The sequence below is a fragment of the Haliotis rubra genome, unplaced genomic scaffold, assembly GCF_003918875.1.
Source record: "Haliotis rubra isolate DU_JTF1 unplaced genomic scaffold, ASM391887v1 Scf146, whole genome shotgun sequence".
Lineage (NCBI taxonomy): Eukaryota > Metazoa > Mollusca > Gastropoda > Lepetellida > Haliotidae > Haliotis > Haliotis rubra.
In genome coordinates this window covers 152,882-159,714 of record NW_025765403.1, presented here as the reverse complement: position 1 = coordinate 159,714, position 6,833 = coordinate 152,882, and the positions used below count along the sequence as shown (strand labels likewise).

Here is a 6,833-nt window from a genome sequence, read left to right as displayed (position 1 = left end):
CTTGAAGGTCGACGTTCTGTTGCAGAAGCTGCAGTCTCAAACAGTCCTAGACTATTATGACGCTGCTGGTATTATAATGTAACTTAGATAAAGAGTGATCTAATAAAGTGTCATACAGTCTATAAGAGTTCATTTTCAGATTGAAGAGGCATTAAGCAAACTGTTCGCTCGTTCTCATACTTAACGGTTCACTGAAGGGTAAAATATCTGGAAAACACCTATCTAAATACCATATTTCCAGCGAGGCGTAAGGACGTACCCTCGTTAACCATGTTAACAGTTTGTAAACTCGTACATCGAGTAATATTACCAGTTTGTAGGCACAATCAACTTGTGTGTGATAGTCCAAGTGAAATGTTGAAACCTGTGGTTACGGATGAGGTATCTGTGAAGAAACCTTGGAATGTGTGGGCGTCTGGCATGGATGCTGCATAAGTGTATTAATTCGTCAGGGGTTGCCTGAGGTCATGGGTTCCCAGGGTACTCTATGTTTCGGGACATGGGCCAATTTGGAAAGACTGTATGGCATGACTGACAATGCTTTAGGAATAAACAATATATTCAGTGATGTTGATTAAAGATCAGTGTTCACGAATAGCGTCTGACCCTCTGACAAATCCGGCAGATTCGCCAAAGGTCCGATAGAAGTCTACAACCCACCGACCCCAGTGTCTGACTGTATATTTCACAATGACTTTGACTGAACTTGTTATATGTGACATGTGACATTTGTTTGCTGTTTATAAATCTTATGTTTGTTAATAATTTCAATGCCAATGATAAGAAATGTTAAATCTGAAATGTGTGTTTAATTTTATTCTTTGGGTCATGTGAATTTTCAGTGGGTCAGACAGACATCTGAAGCTTACAGGACCCAATGTCCTGTTACTTTGAAACACCATTCGTGAACACTGAAGATTCATATTAGCCAAAGGGTTATAAACTGCCTAGGTGTCCAGACACACACATCAGTTGAAGTTGGTAGTCAGTTGATATCTCAAAGGACTTTTTCTCCATAAATACTTATCACAAGGCAGGGAAATCTCTTTGCAGTGCTTCAGGGATAAACAATATATTCAGTGATGTTGATTAAAGATACATATTCACAGGGATTGGGAAAGGCAGGGGCCATGGTCCATTAAGCACATTAGAATAAAAATGGCCCATTATAATTTTGAAATTTACTATTGATACAAGGGCAGTGGCCCATTCTAAATTCAAAAATGACTAATAATCCTGAAAATGGCCCATTGTCAAAGTTCTCTATCCCAATCCTGTCTTAGCCAAAGGCACTGCAAAACTAGGTGTCCAGACACACACATCAGTTGAAGTTGGTAGTCAGTTGATATCTCAAAGGACTTTTTCTCCATAAATACTTATCACAAGGCAGGAAAATCTCTTTGCAGTGCTTCAGGGATAAACGATATATTCAGTGATGTTGATTAAAGATACATTTTAGCCAAAGGGTTATAAATTGCACGGCAAAACTAGGTGTCCAGACACACACTTCAGTTGAAGTTGGTAGTCAGTTAATATCTCAAAGGACTTTCTCTCCATAAATACTTATTACAAGGCAGGGAAATCTCTTTTCCTCACAAATTTCTCAAATAATGCCAACACAAAGACAAACTATCATTAACCATGTGTTAACATCTATGCACTCAAATAGCACTTTTGCTTTGGGCAGAGTGTTCATAATCATTAGTTATGCTGCAGACTATTGCTGATGATTCATTGCTTCTTACAATGTCATAAATACTTGAATCATCAGTTAGTGAGATCACATTACACTGTGAATAGAACTGGGTGAGGTGAAATGGGGCTTAATGTCATGCTTGAGAATATTTCGCTCATATGACGACATGCATGCATGTGTAATTTTGTGTATGTGTGGCTGCTTATACTAGCCCAAACTTAAACTGGTATTATACTATAGTGCTAGCTCACTGAGATACCATGATGCAGTTAAGCATGAATACCCCACTCAGACACATTATATTAACTCCGAGCCGAACAGTCCTTGATGTACCCATTAATGCTGAGTGCCAGGCAGGGACCAACAAGTACCATATTTTAACGTCTTTTGGCATGACGAGGTTGGGGATCGAACCCAGAACCTTCTGTTCTCCGGGTGAAATAGAATTGGGAATAGCGTTAATACTCAGTTATCTATCATGTCTATTGTAATGTTAGAAGAACCACCAGGCCAGTGGTAAGTGTAGCGGCCATGAAAATTCTGAATCCAGTGCTGGGATTCCAACCACTGACCTTCGGATCCGAGATCAGATGCCTTGTCGGGGGAAGTTGTCCACATGACCAAAGAGGTTAACCCTGTCAGCAAGCAGACACAGTCAGGACGTCATCTGTGGGATGACTCCACACCCTGATACATAAACATGGATGAACATGGTAGCATGAGCAGAGGATCACCGTTTAATGAGCATCCATTTTTTTAAAACTCTATTTTAAGAGACAGGGGTGGAAATAAGTTTAAAATTGCTAGTGTACTCCGGTACAGTGGCACATGTAAAGTCACTTGCCCTGATTATTTTCCCACTATACCGACCGTTTTCTTGCTGATTTTTTAAATAAACAACATAATAAAACATTGGAAAGTCAACTGGACACCGGTACAGTGTGATATACAAATTTGCTTGCCCGACAGAAAAAAACACTGGACTAAGACGTCGGGCAATGGGTTATTTCCACCCCTGAGAGATTTTAGAGCTGTATTTCAGCTTGACTGAAAACAGAGTTGAGCTTCAGAATCAGTTATGTACAGTACTTGAGGCAGTTTTGTCATGTCTCTTTTCATAATTTCACCATCATGTTCATCTCTCTCTTCACCATCATCTCATATTCTCCACGTTATTATAATTGGACATTTTCAAAGAATTCATTTCAGAGTAATCCTTGACAAACCTAATTGGATAGCAGATTGAACAGATATTTTTTTAATATGTATGGAAAATTGATTGAACAAATGAAACTGAAAAAATACAATGTGTGGCTCTATAAGTAGTATAAGCATTGTTAAGAAAAGTGTTAAAACCTAGCAAAATATATCATCATGATCATGTACTTGATCCTTGCAGAAATTATATTTCATATTAATTTTCCATTGCACATATGTTGCAACAAGGGAGATATTTTGCAATGAAGATAGTATGCCAGGCCATTGAATACACAGTATGCCTAACATGCTAAATGCAGTAAAGGCTACCACTAAGGCCAAAAATAAAATATGTCCCTTTCCTATTGCATGCTTTTTTAAAAATAGGGTAGGTGAGTCGGTTTTATCTTCTTCTTTTTTAACTTTGTTTTTGTTTTATAGTAGCATCAGGTAGGCACCTGCGGTCTTCACGGATACCATATCATGTAGTGACAATGCCTTATGATGAAACATTGAAAGATTTCTTTATCATACCATTATTTATGGTATATATTTCATTATTTGCAGATTTGGTCAGTGAGGACCCATTATGCCAATTCAATGCAATCCATTTTAGCCCTACGTACACTGAAAAACATGAAAATATCATAATTGATTTGGATGAAAATGATGAGTTGAAATGCACTCCAGTCATGATATTGACTTGGTCAAAAAAGATTTACGGTCGGGGATGGGTTTAGGATAGGGTTGGTCGGGGTACCGGAAACTGACCTTCTTTTTTTTTGCCTAATCAGTTGTCTTTATGTACAAGGTTGTAGTGGATACAGATTACAGATTATAGAGTCTTCCAAATTCACCTGTAACCTGAGCGTATTAAGTAAGTGTTGTTTCTATCCATGAACAAATTCTGTCGAACTCAGACTGTCCATTTTCTGATTTTTTCACTTTGTCTTTGAGTTGTGTTTCAAACAAGTTATGTTTCAAACAACTCCCTGTGGCAATTAAGGTAGATCTCCAGAGAATGGATTATGATGTTGTTATTAAAAATCTTTGAACTTTAAGAATAAGAACTTTGACAAGGGGCCATTTTCACTAATTTCAGGATTATGAGCCATTTCCTGAATTTAGAATGGACCGTTGCCCTTGTATCAATAGTAAACTTCAAAATTGTAATGGGCCATTTTTTATGCTAATGTGCAAAATGGCCCATGGCCCCTGCCTTTCCCAATCCCTGTACATGTCAAGAGGTTGCAGGGTCCAACTTGGCCCTCATTATTCCTGGGACCCACAAACAAGGAATCCTGACTGAGTCAACCATGGACAATGTCCAGCTTAACAATAGAAAGATCTTATCTATTTAATGTGTGTAATGAGTTTAAGAAACCTCAACTGATTCAAGTGTTTTTGTCAGATTTAATGAAGATTAGCTGTACAAATTTGTAGGGCTACAATTTGTCCAAACATGTGCTCTTTCTGGTCATTGCTGAAATCAGGGTTAGACAAGGCCACTAGTTTGTCCCAAGTAAGTGAATATCTGGAAGGATTTGGTACACTGACTGGTGAACATGGTGGATTACTGGAATATCAGTCATGTTGTCTGTGCCATTGATCAATCCCAAATTAAACATTCAAATTCTTTCTAATGGGGCATCTGAATATGTTTCATGAGTCAGGATAAGTATAAAATATCAATTTTATTCAGAAAATTACATATTTGTTTTTGTTGAATGCTTTGTAAAATTTTCTTGTTTATCTTCAACAAAAAAACTTTCCGTAATCAGTCAACCATGGTCAAGGACGTATCTTAACATGTAGTGTGTTTACTATGTGAAATATGTCAGCAGTTTGAGCTGAGATATTGTTTGCCTGAACATGGCTTACAAATTTGAGTGTTATTATTGTGTGGTCAATTCATAACTGGGCTTTATGGACCAAGCAGAATATATCCCTGACCTGGGTGGGGTGATTGTAACCACAGGTCATGTTCATGGTGTTAGGATGTAAACTTTCCCATTTACCACTGCTGGGATTTGGAAGCAGTGGTGTATGAAATTAAACCGCCACCCTGAGGAGCTTTTCCCTTCGGGTGTTTATGACATGCCCAGAAGTCTTTTATCAAGTTGATAGACATCTATTGTGAATATTTCTTGATTTCACCTTTTCAAGAGTGGTAAGATTTATTATATGTCTCTATTCTGATTCAGGATTCTGTGCCTTAAGTATACATTTGACATGCTTGAGACAAATTCTAGTGGGCAACCTTTTAATTAATGTTCCTCATCAATGCTTATGTATCTTATGTCAATCAGTTCCATGGTCAGTTGTGTATTTGTTTCTTGCACCATGTTCAGCAAAAGGTTGGTTATTGTACTTTGTTTGCTGTCAGTTTAGAAATATTTATCTTGATGAGGACATTATTAATGAGGACAGTAGGATATATTCAGCTTAAATCACCAATTGAGTTCTATGTTTTAATGTTTTTAACTCTGTTGACATCATTATCTCTTGTCAACAAGCATCTTGAAAATTTCAGTTTGATAAGTAGCCTTGGTAACTATGGAAACGCTGTCAACAACAAGTTTGCTCCAGTTACACATGAAACCTCTTCACCGCTGTGTTGGTGTCAACTACGCTGTGTTGGTGTCAATTTATGTCAGCCACTTTTAGCATGCTTCATGTATCTCCAATGCAATAATTAATCAAGTAATTAATTCCACCAAGGACAGCATTATCAAATCAATGAACATCCTTCAAATCTGAAACTAATACCCAGTGTTGCAGATGGTTAGTGTGGCATGATCAAACCATATATGGCAAAAGACATACCACTGGATCTTGGTGATTATTAAGTATGGGAAAATTTTCATGAGCTGCTTCACTACTAATCACAGAATTGCACTTTGAACATATATGACACAGTTATGTGATAATGACCCCATGCACCTCAACACTTGAAGTTCAAAGTCCACACCTATGTACTTATGAACCGACCCACTCAGGAATTTTATCACTATCCGTCCATGAAGGCTGGGTTAAGAAATAAACCTGTATCCGGTGTAAATCTGATCAGTCACACAGTCTAGCTGGTAAGTACGCAGCTTCTGCACTAATCAACGAGCCAAGTCATTGATTGCATGTCTATTACAGTTTGTATGAGGGTGCTGCATGGTTATATTGTTCATGGTGTTAATGTCAGTGCTGTCAATTGCTGTCGATATATCTTGTTGACGGTAAGACAGACAACACAACTGATAAACATTTCGAACATTCACTGCTGTCACCATTTGACACAGTTTTCAGTTTTGTTACTGAAGTAATAGCTTGGTACATAATGTAACTTAAGTAATTATGATCATATTATATGTAATTGGTGTATGTATGTTGCAATACAAATGATGTGTGCGGGGGTGTAGGTTTATGCGTTACTTATTGAGCTTGGTGTTTTTACTGGATAATATCTGCTTATTACTTGCACTAGACTCAGCAACAACTTGAGCTGTGTTATGTCTTGGGTTTATCGTGATTAGTTTGTATAGAATTACATGATGGATGTGTTTCAGTCTGTGGTTCTCATTTCCAGGGGAAAGATCTAATCTCAACATGTTCATTTTATCATTTGTAGTCTGTAGCATGTAAGTGCACATGTTTTTCATTCTGAAGAATATTGCAATTATTAACTGCTTATTGTAATTTGAACTAATATTATCAGCTGATAATTGTTATTATCACTTCTACTCTTATATTGATCATCCCTCGTGCTGACTTGTGTGTTCTATGGACTGTAGTGTCTGGCTTTATTGAGTTTTATTGAACATAAAGTTACATCATTTACTGGTTGAGTGTGACACTGTTTTGAGTTGTCCCAAAGAAATGTGCCGTGCCACAAACTCTTAACAAGACACGACCCGTGAAGATCCGGGGTAGAATAGGTCTTCAGCAA

At 37.6% G+C, this 6,833-nt stretch overlaps 1 protein-coding gene across 2 annotated transcripts in view; it reads left to right on the top strand.

Annotated features, from left to right (window-relative positions):
- The window catches only part of LOC124269620 (long-chain-fatty-acid--CoA ligase 4-like), a 51,696-nt gene that overhangs the window by 192 nt on the left and 44,671 nt on the right, over positions 1-6,833 (top strand). Inside the window, exon 1 of one of the 2 annotated variants that reach the window (XM_046704652.1) lies at positions 5,882-5,979. The exons of the other annotated variant lie outside the window; for it this stretch is intronic. The gene's annotated coding sequence lies outside the window, so the exon portion shown is untranslated. Of the gene's footprint in view, positions 1-5,881; positions 5,980-6,833 lie in introns of those variants that run through there. 2 annotated transcript variants of the gene reach the window in all.